Genomic DNA, 20,079 nt, shown 5'->3' with positions numbered 1-20,079 from the left:
GAAACTGGTCCCCTGCCTTCTCTTCACCCCAGCCCAAGCTCACTGCCAGAAAGAGAGCCAGAGCTCCAGCTTCCCTTGGCCATACCCGGGCATATGGGTACATCAATTCATAAGTCTTTACTGGACACCTGTTGGGTACCCAGTACTGGTTACATGCCAGGGGCAGATGGCAGGAGAGGGGAAAACATCCTAACTGTTCTTAAGGAATTTATCAACTTCCGGAGGAGACAAGACCAAGACTCAAAAGTTGCCATGAAAAATATTAGTGTATGTTCAGTTACGTGGTTCTGACTTGGACTGCTGAGGGAGTTCGAAGAAGGGGAAGATGAGGGTAAATTGAGGTAATCAGCAAGTCTTCCTAGAGGAGGTGAGGCTTGAGTGGAAAAGTAAAGGATGGGGGGCTTCCCTGGGGGTGCAGTGGTTAAGACTCCGCCTGCCAAGGCAGGGGACATGGGTTCGAGCCCTGGTCCAGGAAGATCCCACATGCCATGGAGCAACTAAGCCCGTGCACCACAACTACTGAGCCTGCGTGCCACAACTACTGAAGCCCACGTGCCTAGAGCCTGTGCTCTGCAACAAGAGAAGCCACCACAATGAGAAGCCCTCGCACCCCAACGAAGAGGAGCCCCCGCTCGCCGCAACTAAAGAAAGCCCGCGGGCAGCAACAAAGACCCAAAGCAGCCAAAAACAAATAAATAAATAAATAATATGTGTATGTATGTGTGTGTGTGTATATATATATAGAGAGAGAGAGAGTAAAGTATGGGTGGGAGTTGGAAAGGTGAAGCGTAGGGCTAGCATTCCAGGGAGGAAGAACACTGTGAGTAAAGGCACAAAGGTAGGAATGAGTGGGGCATGTCTGGGAGACAGAAAGGAGGCAAGACTGTGTTGGGTGGCTGTGGACAATACCATCAGTCAGCTAAGGGGCTCAGAGCAGGAAGGATATTTAAAGTCAGGTAGAGAATTCCTTCAGCGAGTGTCTGGTAAACTTGGTATAAGGCAAAACTGAGCTAGACACCATGGGGGACAGACTGAATGCCATTCTTTGGCGCTTGGCAGTTCCTGCTGAGAGTACAGGTTGGAGTGGATAAAGAAGATTAGCTTTTCTTGAGTACTTAATGGGTGAAAGGCAATGTTCAAAGTGCTTTGCAAGTATCACTTCGATCCTCAAAATAGCCCTCTGTGGTCTTCCCTGGTGGCGCAGTGGTTAAGAATCCGCCTGCCAATGCCGGAGACACGGGTCCGAGCCCTGGTCTGGGAAGATCCCACATGCTGCGGAGCAACTAAGCCCGTGTGCCACAACTACTGAAGCACGCGCGCCTAGAGCCCGTGCTCTGCAACAATAGAAGCCACCACTATGAGAAGCCCGCGCACCACAACGAAGAGCCCCCCCCCCTTGCTGCAACTAGAGAAAGCCCGCACACAGTAGCAAAGACCTAACCCAGGTAAAAATAAATAAAATAAAAAATAAATAAATTTATTAAAAAAATATAGCCCTCTGTGGTATATGTTATTAATATTCCCATGTTACAGGGGAATTAAGGCACACAGAGGTTAAGTGACATAACTGAGGTCACCCAGCTAGCAAGTGACAAAGCAAGATTTGAACCCAGGGAGTCTGGCACCAGAGCTTGTTAGTTTAACCACGACATCACAGCTGATAAGCTCTATAGGTCCCATGGAGTATCTGAGTAAGAACTGGTCTTTGACTCTAGAAGGGTCTAAGCTAGCAGGAGAGATGAGAGGTATACCCGAGTATCTACAACAAGGGAGTATGTCCTAAATGACATACGTAGATATGAGGGGCCAGAAGGCATTCAGATGTAGGAGTATTAAGGTAGGTTTTATTGGAAGAGGCAGAGTGGGACATGGGTCATAAAAAAGATAGAGAGGCCAGGCATTCCAGGTGACAGGAAGCTGTGAGATGTTTAGGGAATGGTGGGCAGACCTGTTTGACCAGAAGAGAAAGCTCCTATAACAGAGCTCCCAGGAAGGGAAAATACAGGTCAATATCAGTGTGTACTCATTGTTTCTTAGAGTTCTGGCATGATTTCTCTAGGGTGCTTGCAGTTCTAAGCTACAGGAAGTCTTTTAGTTTGTAGCTGTATAAAAAATACTGTTGTTAGAAGCCACTTGTCCTCTGCCTGCTTATTGCTGCTTGAACACATCTTCTGGATGGGGTGCTGCTGCAAGAGAGAGGAAAGGCGAGGGGAGAGAAGGGAGAGCAAGGGAGAGGGAAAGAGGGGAGGAAAACGGAGAGGAGAGGAGGAAAACTGTACTGCAGGGAGCAGTGCAAATCCATTTGCTTCTGGTAAGCAGCTAAAATCAGCGTCTGCCTTGAATCCTAAGCAGACTTTCTTCTTACAGTGGACGTTTTGGGGGAATATTAAAATTTTTTTACATCAGACTGTTTATTTCCTCAGATTCACTCAGGGAGATCTTCATTAGATCTGGAAACATACAAGATAAGAGACCCTAAACATAAGCCTGCTGTCTCCGGCGCAGCTCAGACATTAGCCCAAACAAGGGCTTTCCCCGTTCTGTTCCACCCAGGACCAGGACAGTTGCTGGAAAAAACTGATCACTTTATTTCAGAGCACATTTCACCAGCAACATGGTCATAGTTCAGAGGTTCTGAACTCATCAACAGAATCAGCAGGCCAGTGGGAGCTCTGCTCATTACACCCCGGAGCAGTGCCGGCTGCCTCAGCACAGCGATCTTGAGGCTTCCCGGGATGGCCTGCAGCAGTACTGCCTTGCATGTGGAGTCCATCATCCAGCCCGTCCCTGGGCCTCATTACCGAACAAAATGTGGCATTTTGTATGGCTTTGATCAATGAGACAGCATTGCTGTATGGCTCAGCAATCAAAGGGGACAGCTTCCCATATAAATGTTGCTTAAGACACACAGGCCAAAAAGATCTTCCCAAATGGGTCCATAAGGTTAAGGAAATGGCTAACCCTGAAAATCTGCAGAACATTTCAAAAGTCCCCACCCAGCTCAGGCTGTGGAAGGTTATGCAAACTGTTTCCATAAGGGCTGCTAGGGAAAAATGGAAGTTGTCCTGTATTCATAATTGGTTTTGGTTGTCACAAATCCTTTTTAAAGGACACATAATTATAGGAATGAGTTTGTGCCTCAGGAATTCATATTCTTAGAAGAGGTCAAGAAGGGGGAGTTATCAATATTTTTTCAAGAGAGTTTCTGAAGAACTGGACACAGATAGTGCACCAATTCACTTGACATTAAGCATATACCTTTTGCTCTCAGGACAGTTTGGAGCAGGGAACAAAGCAAAGGTGCTTCAGCCCTCCCCCTCAAAAAAACTAAGAGTGTAAAATATCCTGAAACCAGCCCCACATGGTCAGGATAGTGCACTCATTCTACCAACAGTAAAGCTTATTGATTTCTTGGGAGTAAGAGCATTAAGCAGCACCATATCCGCTCCCTGCAGTTTGAAATTCACTTTGCCTCCATTTTTGTATTTTATCAAGACCCGAATTCCTGGGGTTTGAGGAATGGTACTGTATTTCACTGGCGTCTGATCACTGCACCAACAGAGGGTATGCTTGCAAAAGACTCCAGAAAATTCCACATCATTTCAGGTAGCCAAGTGAAACAAGGGTAATGGGAAATTGGAACTTTTGGGCTCCCATCTTAATGCTGCAGCTTGATGTCCATTTCCTGATCTTTCTGCTTCGGGGTACAGTGCACTGTAGGACCCAGGGAGCGGTGCAGGGGAAGAAAATTCCCAGGTTGCATCCAATCCCAAGGGGTCTAGACGTAGCATGATAGCAGTGAGGAATCAGAGAGGAGTCCAGGTTATAGCCAGAAAAATGGGGCCAAGAGCCAAGTCTGAAGGGTGAAGCAAAAAGGACACAGAAGAATTTAGCTTGTTCTGCTAATTGTCCAAGTTTGCTAATTGTCCAACCTGATGAGCTGACGCCCTGCCCATTAAGCTGTTAATAGTTTAGTACTTTCTTTCCAGTTTCCTTTCTTTTTCTTTCTTTTTTTTTTGTTTTTGGCCACACCCCACAGCTTGTGGGATCCTAGTTCCCCGACCAGGGATCGAACTCAGGCCCTCAGCAGTGAAAACTGCGGAGTCCTAAGCACTGGACCACCAGGGAATTCCCACCAGTTTCCTTTCTTTACGTATACAACGATCACTGAAATCATACTATATATAAAGGGGATTTCTTTTTCATAGGATCCTTTTCCAGGACTTCCAAGTAGAAATGTATTGGTCCATCACCCACCCCCTCAAACTGATAATCCAATAAAACATGTAAATCAGGCCCTAAATAGAAGCCCCGAGGCTCATCACTTCTGTCTAATCTTTGGACTTCTCTGCTCTTCCCTCTGTCACCCAAGGTTGTCAACAATAACACCATGAATGCCTCATCCAGAATCCCTCTGCCTCAGCAATCAGAGCCACTGCCCCTCTTATTTCTCTGAACTACCCAGTGCTCCTAGGTCAATACCTAGGGGAGTGCCAGGCTGCTGATGACACCCTGAAGGCCAAGGCTTCTGTTGACAAGCATTGCTCATAGGAGGGATGGTAGGCTGTCTAGGTAGGAAACCCAGGCACTTTTTCCCCAACTCCACCTGCCCCAGTCAACTCTGCTGCCAATTAAAAGACTGATTCCTAGGCCCATTCAGATCCCTGAAATCATGAACCCCATTGCCTTCTGCCTAAAGCTGCCCCCGTTCCTGTTCACGTATATCCGTCTACCCTACCAGGGATAGGGAGCCAGCATGTGTGTTACAGGGATTCCTGGATAGCCCCACCAACTTGGATTCCAGGGAGAGAACTGTGGGTCAGAGGGGTACCCCTAAGAGCTTGAGTCCAACCTTAACTCTCATCCATAATGCTTTGAGCCAACTCACCTCCAACCCCAGCCAATACAGTGGTGTGTGTGTGTGCGCGCGTGTGTGTGCGTGTGTGCGCGCGCGCGTCACAAGGAGAAAATAGGATCTACTCCTATATACCTTCTTTAAACTGCCAAATCAGTCTCTGCAACAGGCTCTGAGCACTGTATAAAAGAGGGAGCTCTCATACCTCTTCATCCTTTACAGCCTTCATTCTAACTTGCCTACCTTCCTTAATTTGTTCCTTGCACCTGAATAGGACAATCCTGCTCCCAAGCCTCTCAGACAAAGATTTTGTCTCCCTTCTATTTCCAACCTCATCTTGCCTTTTGTTTAAAGATTACGGTTCTCCTCGATGGCTTTGCTGCTCTGGGCCTCCTCATGTGAAGACCTCTCTATTTGGATGCCCCTAGGATCCTTTTCCCTCTGCTCGCCCCAGAAGCAGACACATCCTGAATCAGGATTCCATAATCTATGGGGCCTCTGCTTCAGATAAAAAAGTAAGAGCTTCAGATTCTCTGAAGAGGCCTCCATTTTGGTTGTTTTTTACTCCTACAAAAGACAAGGGTGATTGAGCTACTTCATTGTCTCCTAGGCAATGGGTGTTCAGTGGCATTGGATTTGCCAGCATGAGGGCGCTTTTCAGAATGTCAAGCGGTTATTGATTGCTGAATCTGTGTTGGTGCTTTAATAAACATAAACTGCTCTTTCTCACTGTTGACATTTCACCTCACAGTGTTGGGGATGGGTTGAGCTGTAGCATGCACTGAGGTTTGGCATTATTCCTAGAGAACAACATTGTCTACAAAACTGAGTTACACACCTTGATAAAGAAGCCCTGACTGTTATCACATGAGTCACAAGAACTTCCACAATGATTTCATACTTATCACAAGCTTTTGGGGAGGGCTCTTTTCCAAGTATTAACCCACACTTTAAATTAGGTAGCCACATACGTAGCATTGGAGTGTTTCACTCAGTTCCAATGATGGTAAGTTTGTCTCTGAGCCCAGACTTGAGCTGGCTGTTGCTTCCAATTCCACACTATGCTGTACCCCTTACATTGAAAATCTGAGTGTCAGAAGACCTTCATAACTTACCCCTCTTCAGGGTGCTTAAAGCCACCACACATAGTGTGGGAGTCTTAAACTGGATGATATCTGAAAGTGGGTTTCTGCCCTATGTCTTTTCCTTCTTAAACACATTTTTTGAATGACATGTCTATACTTGCCGTCTACACTTCTTCATCTCCCGTTCACTTTTCCACTCCTCTCCAGTCCGGCTTCTGCCCCTGCTCCCTACTCCATTGAAATAGTTTTCACCAGGGTCACTTTGTTGCTAAATCCAATGACATCCCTCAGAACTAGTCTTACTGACTCTGAGGTGTTGGATCCAGCTGACCACTCTCACCTTCTCTAAAGTTTCTTCTTTGATTTTTTCCCTTTTATATTAATTTTTTTATGTTTTCTGTTACACAAGTAATGCACGTTCCTTATGGAAAACTGGAAAATACCAAAACAAATCATAAGGATAAAAATAAAAATAGTCTGTAACAGGAGCCTGCGAGCCACAACTACTGAGCCCACGTGCTGCAACTAATGAAGCCCACGCACCTAGAGCCCGTACTCCGCAACAAGAGAAGCCGCTGCAATGAGAAGCCCGTGCACCACAACGAAGAGTAGCCCCCACTCACCGCAACTAGGGAGAAGCCCGCGAGCAGCAACGAAGACCCAACACATCCAAAAATAAATAAGTAAAATAAACAAATTTATACATTTTTAAAAAGTGTTGTTATAGGGACTTCCCTGGTGGCGCAGTGGTTAAGAATCTGCCTGCCAATGCAGGGGACACGGGTTCGAGCCCTGGTCTGGGAAGATCCCACATGCCACGGAGCAACTAAGCCCGTGTGCCACAGCTACTGAACCCGCATCCCTAGAGCCCGTGCTCTGCAACAAGAGAAGCCACTGCAATGAGAAGCCCGCGCACCGCAACGAAGAGTAGCCCCTGCTCGCCACAACTAGAGAAAGCCCACACGCAGCAACGAAGACCCAACACAACCAATAAATAAATAAAAAAGAAAAAAAAATAGTCTGTAACATCACCACCCAGAGATAACCATTACTACAAAGTGTGAAACCTTAGTCATTTTTCAATGAAAATATATACATATACTTTTATAATAAAATTGTCATTATACAATGCATATTATTTTTATTGAGGTATAATTGACATGTAACATTATATTGATTTTAGGTGTACAACATAATGATTCAATATTTGTACGCACTGTGAAATGATCACCACAGTAACTCTAGTTACCACACATAGGTACAGAATTTTTTGTGTGATGAGAACTTTCAACATCTACTCTCAACAACTTTCAAATATGCAATACAGTATTATTTACTACAGTCACCATGCTGTTCGTTACATCCCCATGACTTATTTTGTAAGTGCAAGTTTGTACCTTTTGACTCCCTTCATGCTTTTGCCCACTTTCCACCCCCCACCTCTGGCAATCACCAGTCTGTTCTCTGCAATATGTATTATTTTATATCCTCTTTCACTTGCCATTATATCATGACCATTTAAAAAATGTCATTAAATATTTTTCTAAAACATATTTTTTAACGGCTACAAAGTCTCCCTTGAATTTTTTTTTTTTTTTTTTTAACGGCAGCGTTGGGTCTTTGTTGCTGCACGAGACTTTCCCTAGTCAAGGTGAGCAGGGGCTACTCTGTTGTGGTGCGCCGGCTTCTCATTGTGGTGGCTTCTCTTGTTGTGGAGCATGGACTCTAGGTGTGCGGGCTTCAGTAGTTGTGGCACGAGGGCTCAGTAGTTGTGGTGCACGGGCTTAGCTGCTCCGCAGCATGTGGGATCTTCCTGGACCAGGGCTTGAACCCATGTCCCCTGCATTGTCAGGTGGATTCTTAACCACTGCGCCACGAGGGAAGCCCCTCTCTTGAATTTTGTTACACTTTTCTCTACTGGTCTCTCTCTTGTCTCTCTGATTGCTCCATGCTTTCCTTTTACTCTGCCACTTAAAATGTTGATGTTCCTCAGAGTTCCACTCTCTCTGTTCCTGTCACTTTTCAGACTCTCCCTGAGTAGGCTCATCTAACCCATAGCTTCAAACACAGATAGATCCAAATCTGTATCTTCAGGCCAGACCTCACTCCTGGTCTCCAAATATATATATCATGCGCATCTCACCTCTTCTTCTCCCAAACCTGCTGCCCCTCTAGTGTTCCCTTATCCCATTGAATGGTCTCACATCCACCCAACTGCCCAAGCCAGGAATCTGGGGAGTCAGCACTAGCTTCCTCCCCTTGTTCACCCGCTTATCACTCCATATTCGATACATAACTAAACCCTGTAGGTTTTGCTTCCTTGTATCTTTCAGCTCTTTCTCTTTCTTTCTATTCTGCTTCCGCTGCCCTAGTATAGACTCCGATAATTTTACGATTGGATTAGTAAACCAGTTTCCTTACTGTCTCCCTACCTCCATTCATAGCCTCTTCCAATCCATTCTCCAAACTTTATTCAGAGTGGTCTTTCTAAAATATATATCTGATCATATCCTTCCCCTGCTTCAAATGCCCCATTGGCTCCTCACTGCCTTTAGGATAAAATCTGCCTATAACACCTCTTCCCCATTTCTTTGCCAACTCTTCATTCTTTGAAACTCAGCTCAGATAGTCTGCCCTTCACGTACAAAGGCTGAGGAGAGGTGAGAGGTAGCCAGTGGCCTTTTATGCTAAATTCAGGGGTTTAAGTTTGCTTCCGTCCACTTTCTCTATCCCTCAGTTTCTCCTCTGTGCTGTATATCTCTGTGATAGCACTTATCATAGCCCACCATATTGTCTGTTTACTTGTGTGTCTCCTCTATTAGAATAATACTTTTCTTTTAATTAATTAATTTATTTTATTATTTATTTTTGGCTGCACTGGGTCTTCGATGCTGCACGTGGGCTTTCTCTAGTTGTGGCGAGCAGGGGCTACTCTTCATTGCGGTGCGCGGGCTTCTCATTGCAGTGGCTTCTCTTGTTGCAGAGCACGGGCTCTAGGGATGCGGGTTCAGTAGCTGTGGCACACGGGCTTAGTTGCTCCGTGGCATGTGGGATCTTCCCAGACCAGGGCTCGAACCCGTGCCCCCTGCATTGGCAGGCAGATTCTCAACCACTGCTCCACCAGGGAAGTCCCTAGAATAACACTTTTTTTAAAAATATAAATTTATTTATTTTATTTATTTATTTTTGGATGCGTTGGGTCTTCGTTGCTGCACATGGGCTTCTCCCTAGCTGCGGTGAGTGGGGGCTACTCTTCGTTGTGGTGCACGGGCTTCTCATTGCAGTGGCTTCTCTTGTTGCAGAGTACGGGCTCTAGGCGCGTGGGCTTCATTAGTTGCAGCACGTGGGCTCAGTAGTTGTGTCACACTGGTTTAGCTGCTCCGTGGCATGTGGGATCTTCCCGGACCAGGGCTCGAACCCGTGTCCCCTGCATTGACAGGTGGATTCTTAACCACTGTGCCACCAGGGAAGCCCCTAGAATAATACTTTTTAAGGGCAGAGACCATTCATCTCTGTATCAGTACTAGGTACCTGGCACGTAGTAGGTGTTTAGAAAAATTTTAATGAATGACAATTGAATTAATGATGGAGGTGGCCAACAAAGAAATGAACTTGAGGTGTTCAACCTGTCCTTAAACTATCAACATGAGAATGCAGGGAATTCCCTGGCGGTCCAGTGGTTAGGACTCTGCGCTCTCACTGCCTAGGGTCTGGGTTCAGTCCCTGGTCTGGGAACTAAGATCCCACAAGCCGCGTGGTGTGGCCAAAAACATGAGAATGCAAATCATCTTTTATCTTGACATTACTCCAGGCATCACTTCCAGAATTGGGATGATCTGCAGAGTGGCCTTAGCTAAAAGCTGTGTCCAGTATGTCCTGGAACAGATCCTGCTACTGAGAGACCATAAAGGAGTGTCACACATGCCAACATACTCGGCCTGCATCACCCATCACAGTTACCCACTCTTCCAAGGGAAGTGATCCAGGGAGCTCAGTCAAGAATCCTTTTCCATACTACTCAGCCATAAAAAAGTACGAAATAATGCCATTTGCAGCAACAAGGCTGCAAGTAGAGATTATCATACTAAGTGAAGTTAGTCCAAAACAGAAAGATAAATACCATATGATATTACTTATATGTGGAATCTAAAATATGACACAAATGAACCTATCTATGAAACAGAAACAGAATCACGGACGTAGAGAACAGACTGATAGTTGCCAAGGGGGTGGAGGTTAGGGGAGGCATGGAGTGGGAGGCTGGGGTTAGCAGATGTGAGCTTTTATATTTAGAATGAATACACAACAAGGTCCTACTCTATGGCACAGGGAACTATATTCAATATCCTATGATAAACCATAATGGAAAAGAATATAAAAAAGGAAAATGTATATATATATAATGTATATATATGTATGTATGTATAACTGAATCACTTTGCTGTATAGCAGTAATTAACACAACACTGTAAATCAACTACACTTCAATTTTAAAAAAAAGAATCCTTTTTCAGGGAAAGGTTAATTTCTGGATCATGATAGCCTCCCTTTGCTAAAGGCCCCAAAGAGGTTCTGCTTCCACCTCCTCCCCTCTTCAGCACCAGTCACTGCTCTCTCCAGCTATTTGTAAACCCGCTGGCAGGGGACAATGGACCTGCATTGACCTCAGCTTATTTTAAAGAATGTGTGGGTAAGAACTTTATCTGAGTTGTGTCACGTCTCCTACCTTATCACCCTCAAGCAAACTGTCAGGTTGAACCAAGGCTTCTCTGAAGCACACTGTTGAAGATTTTCCAACGAGGTTTCCCAGATTTTTCTTCTCTCAACATGTCACTCCATGTTCGGCAACAGGAGTTGGTCTTGCTGAATTACTAATGAGGTGATGTCTCAAGACTTGGCTCCACAGTTTTCCTCTCCTTTTCATTCCTTTCAATAAATATTCGTTAAGTACCTATTGTGTGCCAGGAACTCTGTTAGGGGCCGTGGAGGATGCAAAGATGAAATGAGACAAGTCTCATTAGTTGTTTAAATAACCAGTTTGAATAAGTGAAATGTGTTAAACAGAAGTATAAGCAATATGCTTTGGGAACACAGGTGAAAAAAAGGGGGACAGGAACTCTCTAAACACTTATCTATGTTGTCAACTACTATCACATATGTTATCATAGAGATTAATTCTGACTGGGGAAATCTGAAAAGTATTCATGCACTAGGACATTTAGTTGGGCCTTGAAAAATGAATAAGAATTTGACAAGAGGAAATCAAAGTAAGACACTCAAAGTTGAAAGAACATTATGTAAAAAGGCAACTGGGCATGAAAGTGCATGAGCTATTCAAAGAACACAGAGTTTTGGGCATGGCTGGGTCATGAAGTATAAAAGGGTAGTGTGGGTAATGAAGCATGGAAAGGTGGGCTGGCAGCAGACTTTGGAGGAGTTTTGATGCCTAGCTTGGCCATTTGAATTTTATTTAGGAGGCAATGAGGAACCACTAAAAGCTTTTTGATGAGGGGAATGACAAGATGGAAATGAAGCTTTAGGGAGATTAATGTGGCAGAATGAACTGGGGATGGGTAAAAGAGAGGTTACAAGAGTAGGTAGAAGGCTGTGTCAATAATCCAGGCACAAAGTTACAAATATTCAGTCTTGGGAGGTGGCAGTGGTGACAGATCCAATAAGATTGCAAGAGGCAATATGGCTCAGGACAAAGCCCATGGATTGGGGACTCCAATAGCCCTGGGTTCCAGTCCTGACTCCTATTTACAGGCCATGGGGATTTACCTTTCACGGATTCAGGTTTCTTTTCTGGAAAAGGTGAAGCTTAGAGAAATAATTATCTTCAAGTTCTCTTCCAGCTCTAATGGCCTCTGGTTCAGACTAAGTCACTTGTCCGATATCACAGAGCCAGGATTTGCTCCCAGGAAGTCTTGTCTCTAGGGGCAGTGTGCTTAACTCCCATACGACTAATCGACCAGATTTGGTAAGGGATTAGCTGTCTCGGAGAATGAAGGTGCCATTGATATGACGATGGAGTCAAAGAAGGAAGCTAGCCTTGTGGGGAAAGATGATGTTTCAGGCATGCTGAGTATGAGGTGTTGGTGGAACATCTGACTAACTGTTGAAAGGGTGGGAGAGCAGCTCTGGAGAGAGGCAAGGGTGGGAGATTTCAAGCTGGTGATCAAAAAACCTGAAGGCAATCCTAGAAGCTGTGCAAACCAATGAGTTTATAGAAAGAGGAAGTGAGCATAGGAGAGCAAAGAGCAAAGAACTATGGGAAGTGAGAAAAGGGGAAAAAAAAGACAAGGAAGGAACAACTGACTGTGAACCTTGAACCAGCTACTTCCATTTTCTGGCTCTTCCATCTCCTCATTTGTAAAATGAGGGGGTTGGCGCAAGTAAGTGATAAGGCTGAGACATCCTATGCTTAATCAGAGAAGATAGAAGGGAAGAGAATGCCATGGAAACTGAAGAAGAGAGTTTCTAAAAGAAGGTTTGAAGAGGTCACTTGCATCCAGTAGTGCAGAGGTGTCAGGAATTGAGGACTTAGATGAAGCCACTGCATTTAGCAGTTTAAGAAGATCCTCTCCATGGACTTCCCTAGCGGTCCAGGGGTTAAGACTCCACGTTCCTAACACAGGGGGCACAGGTTCGATCCCTGGTTGGGGAACTAAGATCCCACATGCCACGTGGGGCGGCCAAAAGGTTTAAAAATGAATAAATAAATAAAACGATCCTCGCCAAGGTAAGGACTTCTCCCTCTCTCTCACACCACTAATTTCCTGTACAATATTCCACAAAATTCCATTCTCTGCTCTTCACAGTGGCTCAGCCAGTCTCCGAGATCATAAGGTGACTCAAAAATCTCTGGTGTGTGGGACTTCCCTGGTGGTCCAGTGGTTAAGAGTCCGCCTTCCAATGCAGGAGATGCTGGTTCGATTGCTGATCGGGGAACTAAGATCCCACATGCCACAACTACAGAACCCACGCTCTCTGGAGTCCACGCGCCACAACTAGAGAGGAGCCCCCACACGACACAACGAAGAGCCCATGCACCACAAAGAAATATCCCACGTACCGCAACTAAGACCCGATGTGGCCAAAAATAAATACATAAATTAAAAAAAAATCTCTGGTGTGAATGAAAAATCTTTGGTCCAGGGACTTCCCTGGTGGCGCAGTGGTTAAGAATCCGCCTGCCAATGCAGGGGACACGGTTCGAGCCCTGGTCTGGGAATATCCCACATGCCGCGGAGCAACTAAACCCATGCGCCACAACTACTGAGCCTGTGCTCTAGAGCCTGCAAGCCACAACTACTGAGCCCATGTGCCACAATTACTGAAGCCTGCGTGCCTAGAGCCTGTGCTCCGCAACAAGAGAAGTCACTGCCATGAGAAGCCCGTGCACCACAATGAAGAGCAGGCCCCCACTCTCCACAACTAGAGAAAGCCTGCACGCTACAACAAAGACCCAACACAGCCAAAAATAAATAAATAAATAAATTTATTTTTTTAAAAATCTCTGGTCCATACCTTCCTTTTGCACTTCAATTCACATTTCTAACTGCCTATTGGGCATTTCCATCAGTCACTGAAATTTAGCTGGCAGTAAAAATAATAATATTAAACATAATAACTAACATTTATTGAGTACTTACTCTATTTTGTCCTATATGGTAGGCATTTTATTATCCCCACTATGCAATGAGGAAACAAACTCAGAGATGTCAAATAACGTGTCTAAGATCACACAAATGGAATGTTGCAGAACCAGGATTCTTCCTGATTCCAGAGCTCGAGAGCTTAATAATTCACTATGATCAATCACCAAGTCATCATCTTTATTTTCTAAATCAGCTCAACTGCGTTACTTTGCTATTTGTTTCATTCTCCTTCAACATCTTGCCACTCTCTTAGAACAGGTTCTCAGCCCCTCGTGATCAGACAGTTATGAAAGTCTCTCAAGTCCACTTGCAGTTTGACCCTTCCAATTCTGGACATGTGACTAATCTAGCTTCATAAAACTCTGGAAGCTTCTCATTACCTCCATTAAAGTCCAAACTCACTAACATGCCCTTCATCTGTACTGAGCCGCTAGTCATCCCCAAACATGGCAGAGACATTGCTGTCTATAAGCCTTTGCCTATGTGTCCCTCTACCTAGAATGCCCTCCCTACCCGTCACCAGGAGAACTTCCACTCATCTTTCAAATCCCAGCTCTAATGTCATTTCCTCGGTCAAGACTTCTCAGATTCCCAACCCCTTCTTCCAACAGAAATTATGTTCCCTCCTCTGTGCTCCCAGACCTCTATGTCTGTCTTCTACTACACTATGAGCACCTTGGGGACAGTGACCTCACCTTGATCTTCTTCATATCCCCAACGACCAAGGCACCCAATAAATGTTTGCTGGAGTTGAAAGAAATTGTAATACTCACCTTCTGTATATTTGTTATTTAACATATGGTAACTGGTATTGCTACTGCAAAAAGAAATGCCCAGATTCCGGTTTTCAGAAAAAATAGTTCACACTCACTATCTTCACTTCCTTACTTCCCCCCATAATTCAATCCCTGCATTCTGGTCTCTGCCCCAACCACCAGCTTTCATTATGCTCGTAAGTGGCTTCCATATTGGAAAAGCCACAGACATACTTCAGAGGGAACTTCTCAGTAGTATTTGATACTAAGAACAAATCTCGTTTCTAGAAAATTACTCTTCCTTTGACTTCCATAATACCATGCTCATGATTTTACTCTGCATTGTCCTCCTCTGGCTTCTCCGTCTCTGTAGATGTTGCCCAGAATTCTAGCCTCAGTGTCTTCTTACTCCAAGACTCTTGCTGAGTGATTTACTTGACTTTCTTGCTTTCAAGTACCATCTGTTTGTTGATGACTCCTAGAGCTCTATTTCAGGTTTTGATGGTTCCTTCCCACCTCCACCCCTCCAGCTCATTCCAGCTATTCCCAGTGTGAACATCCATTTCTCTACAAACTCGCATTCCTCTTCTGGAATCTATGCAAGGTCAATAGATGAATATATCTTCATATATAGTCTTCACCTCACATCTGGGAAGGTTTTTTTTCCTTTCTTTCTTTCTTTTGGCTGCGCTGGGTCTTTCTTGCTGCACAGGGGTTTTCTCTAGTTGTGGAGAGCAGGGGCTACTCTTTGTTGCGGTGTGCGGGCTTCTCACTGCAGTGGCTTCTCTTGTTGCGGAGCATGGGCTCCAGGCGTGTGGGCTTCAGTAGTTGTGGCACGTGGGCTCAGTAGTTGTGGCTCGCGGGCTTAGTTGCTCAGTGGCATGTGGGATCTTCCAGACCAGGGATCGAACCCGTGTCCCCTGCATTGGCAGGTGGATTCTTAACCACTGTGCCACCAGGGAAGTCCCTGGGAAGGTTTTTAATCCATTTATATGCTATGGTGAAGGGCAAAGTTGCTGGGCACTCCTGTGAGTGTATCAGACAGTGATTATTTGTGGATATAGTGGTGTCCATCATAAGCACATTAAACTGAAATGAATGAATTCACCTAACGATTTATAGAGAGAGAGAAAAATATTTAAATAGTCCAGATCCCACCTTTGCCACCCCCCGCCCGCCACTATTCCCAATCAACCCTGTAGTGAGGTACTATAGGAAATGTGGATGTAACGTTTTCTCCAAATTGCTCTCCAGCCCCATAGGAATCTCATGACACCAAGTAGGGTTTGAATTTACAGATTTCCCAACAACATGGCTCCTAACTGCGTGTGTACAACTTCATCAGTGGCTCAACTCAAGAAACAGCAATCTGTCGCAAGCTCTGTTGAATTTCTTTTTTTTTTTTTTTTTTAAATTTTATTTATTTATTTATTTATTTATGGCTGTGTTGGATCTTCGTTTCTGTGAGAGGGCTTTCTCTAGTTGCGGCGAGTGGGGGCCACTCTTCATTGCGGTGCGCGGGCCTCTTATTATCGCGGCCTCTCCCGTTGCGGAGCACAGACTCCAGATGCGCAGGCTCAGTAATTGTGGCTCACGGGCCTAGTCGCTCCGTGGCATGTGGGATCTTCCCAGACCAGGGCTTGAACCCGTGTCCCCTGCATTGGCAGGCAGATTCTCAACCACTGCGCCACCAGGGAAGCCCCGTCTGTTGAATTTCTTGAGATAAAGTATGTTGGTCTCCAGCGTGATATCTTCCTCATGGGTTTTTAAAGGGTGGGTTTAACTACTGTTGCTTGGGAAGAAGAAAAAGGGAGGAGGAGTTGATTTAAAGGCAACTGAAAGAAACATGTTAAGTAAATAATAGTACAAGTGGTCACATGGGTCTGTCAAAAATTGTGAAGGTTATTCTTGAATGACTAAAGCTTGGGAAATATTGCCAGAGTACTCAGGTGAGAACTGGGCTAAACTGTCCTGGGAGAGTCTAGCAAGACACTCTTGCATCGAGTTGCAAAAAAGATTAAATTACAATCCAAAGGGTTTGTGGAGGACGGATTCCTGATCCTGACTTGCTGGTATCTAGGAGAGGGCTAAGGGAGCTTATTCCAAGAATGCAAGTGTATGGGCAGGCCCTTCAGGAAGAGCTGGGCCAGGGCAAGGACCGAGGCAAGGGTAGAGAAGCCCTGACCTTGCTAGCTCTAGACCTGTGTTTCCAACGGCCTTCTAAATATTTCCTAGATGTTCCTCAGGCACCTCTATTGGTATGCTGGAGTCAGCCTGTACTGGCAGTCGGTTGTTAATTTTTTAAAAAGACAATTTTTTTTAGAGCAGTGTTAGTTTCATAGCAAAACTGAGAAGAAGGTACAGCGACTTCCCATATACTCCCTGCCCTGACACATGATAGCCTACTTCATCGTCAACATCTCCCACTAGAGTGGTACATTCAAAGTCCATAGTTTACCTTAGGATTCACTCTTGTTGTTGTACATTGTATGCGTTTGGGCAAATGTATAATGACGTATATCCACCATTATAGTATCATACAGAGTAGTTTCACTGCTGTAAAAATCCTCTGTGCTCTGCCTATTCATTCCTCCCCCAACTCCAGCCCCTGGCAAGCACTAATTTTTTCACTGTCTCCAAAGTTTTGTCTTTCCCAGGATGTTATATATTGAAATCATAATTATGTAGCCCTTGCCAGTTGGCTTCTTTCACTTAGTAAGGTGCATTTGAGGTTCTTCCTTGTCTTTTTATGGCTTGATCACTCATCCCTTTTTATGAAAAATACTCCTTATTTGGATGTACCACATTTTATTTATTCATTCACCTAATGAAGGACATCTTGGTTGCTTCCAAGTTGTGGCAATTATGAATAAAGCTGTAATAAACATCTCAGTGCAGGTTTTTGAGTGGACATAAGTTTTCAACTCCTTTGGGTAAATACCAAGGAGTGTGATTGCTGGGTTGTATGGTAAGAGTATGTTTAGTTTTGTAAGAAACCACCAAACTGTCTTCCATTTTGCACGCCCACCAGCAATGAATGAGAGTTCCTGCTGCTCCATATCCTCACCAGCATTTGGTATTGTCAGTGTTCTGGATTTGGAGGATTCTAATAAGTGTGTAGTGGTATCTCACTGTTGTTTTAATTTGCATTTCCCTGATGGCATACAATGTAGAGCATATTTTTGTATGCTTATTTGCCACTTGGTTATCTTCCTTGATGAGGTGTCTGTTAAGGTCTTTGGCCCATTTTTAAATTGGGTTGTTTTCTCATCATTGAGTTTTAAGAGTTCTTTGTATATTTTGAATAACAGTCTTTTATCAGATGTGTCACTGGCAAATATTTTCTCTTAGTCTGTAGCTTGTATTCTCATTCTCTTGACGTTCTTCACAGAGCAGAAGTTTTTCATTTTAATTTTAAGCTTATTAATTCTTTCTTTCATGGACTGTGCCTTTGGTGTTGTATCTAAAAAGTCATTGCCATACCCAAAGTCATCTAGGTTTTTGCCTATGTTATCTCCTAGGAGTTTTATTTTTATTTACTTTTATTTTTTATTTTTTGGCCACACCACGTAGCATGCGGGATCTTAGTTTTCTGGCCAGGGATCAAACCAGTGCCCTCTGCAATGGAAGTGCAGAGTCTTAACCGCTGGACCACGAGGGAAGTCCCTAGATCCATTTTTTGGATGTAGATGTCCAGTTGTTCCAGCCCTTGTTGAAAAGGCTGTCTTTGCTCCATTGTATTGCCTTTGCTCCTTTGTCAAAGATCAGTTGGCTATATTTATGTGGATCTATTTCTGGGCTTTTTATTCTTTTCCGTTGATCTTTTTGTCGATTCTGGCACCAATACCACAATGTCTTGATTACTGTAGCTTTATAGTAAGTCTTGACGTTGGGTAGTGACAGTCCTCCAATTTTGTTCTTCTCCTTCAGTATTGTGTTGGCTATTCTGGGTCTATTGCCCAGAATAAATTTGCTGATATCCACAAAATAACTTGCTGGGATTTTGACTGTGGTTTCTTTGAATATATACATCAAGTTGGGAAGAACTGACAGCTTGACAATATTGAATCTTCCGGTCCATGAACAAGGAGGATCTCTCCATTTATATAGTTCTTTTTCACTTTTGTTCATAAGAGTTTTGTAGTTTTCCTCATATATTGTACATATTTTGTTAGATTTATATCTAAGTATTTGATTTTGGAGGGTGCTAATGTAAATGGTATTGTGTCTTCAGTTTCAAATTTCACTTGTTCATTACTGGTATTTAGGAAAGTGACTGACTTTTGTATATTAACCTTGCTATAATTGCTTATAGTTCCAAGAGTTTTTTGTCATTGTTGATTCTTTTGTATTTTCTACATATCATGCCATTTGCAGACAAAGATAGTTTTATTTCTTTCTTCCCAATCTGTATAACTTTTCTTCTCTTTTCTTGTCTTATTTCATTAGCTAGAACTGCCAGTACAATGTTGAAAAGGAGTGGTGAGAGGGGACACCCCCTAATCTTGGTGGGAAAGATTCAAGTTTCTTACCATTAAGTATGATGTTAGCTGTAGGGTTTTTGGTAGATATTATTTATAAAGTGGAGGAAGTTTGCCTCTATTCCTAGTTTACTGAGATTTTTTTTTATCATGAATCAGTGTTGGATTTTATCAAATGCTTTTTCTGCATCTACTGATATGGTCATGTAATTTTTCTTCTTTAACTTATTGATGTGATAGGCTACCTTAATTGATTTTTGAATGTTGTACCAGTCTTGCATACCTGGGATAAATCCTAATTGATCATGGTGTATAATTCTTTTTATACATTGTTGAAGTTGGTTTGCTAATATTTCATTGAGGATTTTTGCATCTGTGTTCATGAGAGCTATTTGTCTGTAGTTTTCTTTTCTTGTAAAATCTTTTTCTGTTTTTTAAAATTAATTAATTAATTTATTTATTTATGGCTGCGTTGGATCTTCATTGCTGCGCATGGGCCTTCTCTAGTTGCAGCGAGCGGGGGCTTCTCTTCTTGCAAAGCACAGGCTCTAAGTGTGCGGGCTTCAGTAGTTGTGGCACACAGGCTCAGCAGTTGTGGTTCAGGGGCTCTAGAGCGCAGGCTCAGTAGTTGTGGCGCATGGGCTTAGTTGCTCCATGGCATGTGGGATCCTCCTGGACCAGGGCTTGAACCTATGTCCCCTGCATTGGCAGGTGGACTCCCAACCACTGCGCCACCAGGGAAGCCCTCATTTTCTGGTTTTAATGTTAGGGTAATGCTGGCTTCATAGAATGAGTTAGGGAGTGTTCCTTTTCATTCTATCCTCCAAAAGAGATTGTAAAGAATTGGTATAATTTCTTCCTTAAATGTTTGGGTGAATTCACCAGTGAACTCATCTGGATCTGGTGCTTTCTGTTTTTGGAGGGTTATTGATTCAATTTCATTAATAACTAGGCCTATTCAGATTGTCTATTTCTCCTTGTGTGAGTTTTGGCTGCTTGTTATGAGTTATGCTCATAACTCATAACTTGAGTTATGCTCAAGCATAACTTGAGTTATGCTTCTATTTCAAGGAATTGGTCCATTTCATCTAGGTAGCCAAATTTGTGGGCATAGAGTTGTTTGTGGTATTCCTTTATTATCCTTTTATTGTTCATGGATCTGTAATAATGACCCCTCTTTCATTTCTGATGTTAGTAATTTGTGTTCTCCCTCTTTTTTCTTAGTTAGCCTGGCCAGAGGCT

At 43.8% G+C, this 20,079-nt stretch overlaps 1 protein-coding gene across 1 annotated transcript in view; it reads right to left on the bottom strand.

The window, feature by feature from the left end:
• The window catches only part of GJB1 (gap junction protein beta 1), a 44,467-nt gene that overhangs the window by 7,392 nt on the left and 16,996 nt on the right, over positions 1–20,079 (bottom strand). The gene's annotated exons all lie outside the window — the stretch shown is intronic.

This window comes from Balaenoptera acutorostrata, chromosome X, assembly GCF_949987535.1.
Source record: "Balaenoptera acutorostrata chromosome X, mBalAcu1.1, whole genome shotgun sequence".
Lineage (NCBI taxonomy): Eukaryota > Metazoa > Chordata > Mammalia > Artiodactyla > Balaenopteridae > Balaenoptera > Balaenoptera acutorostrata.
This window is presented reverse-complemented; position numbering and strand designations above follow the sequence as displayed.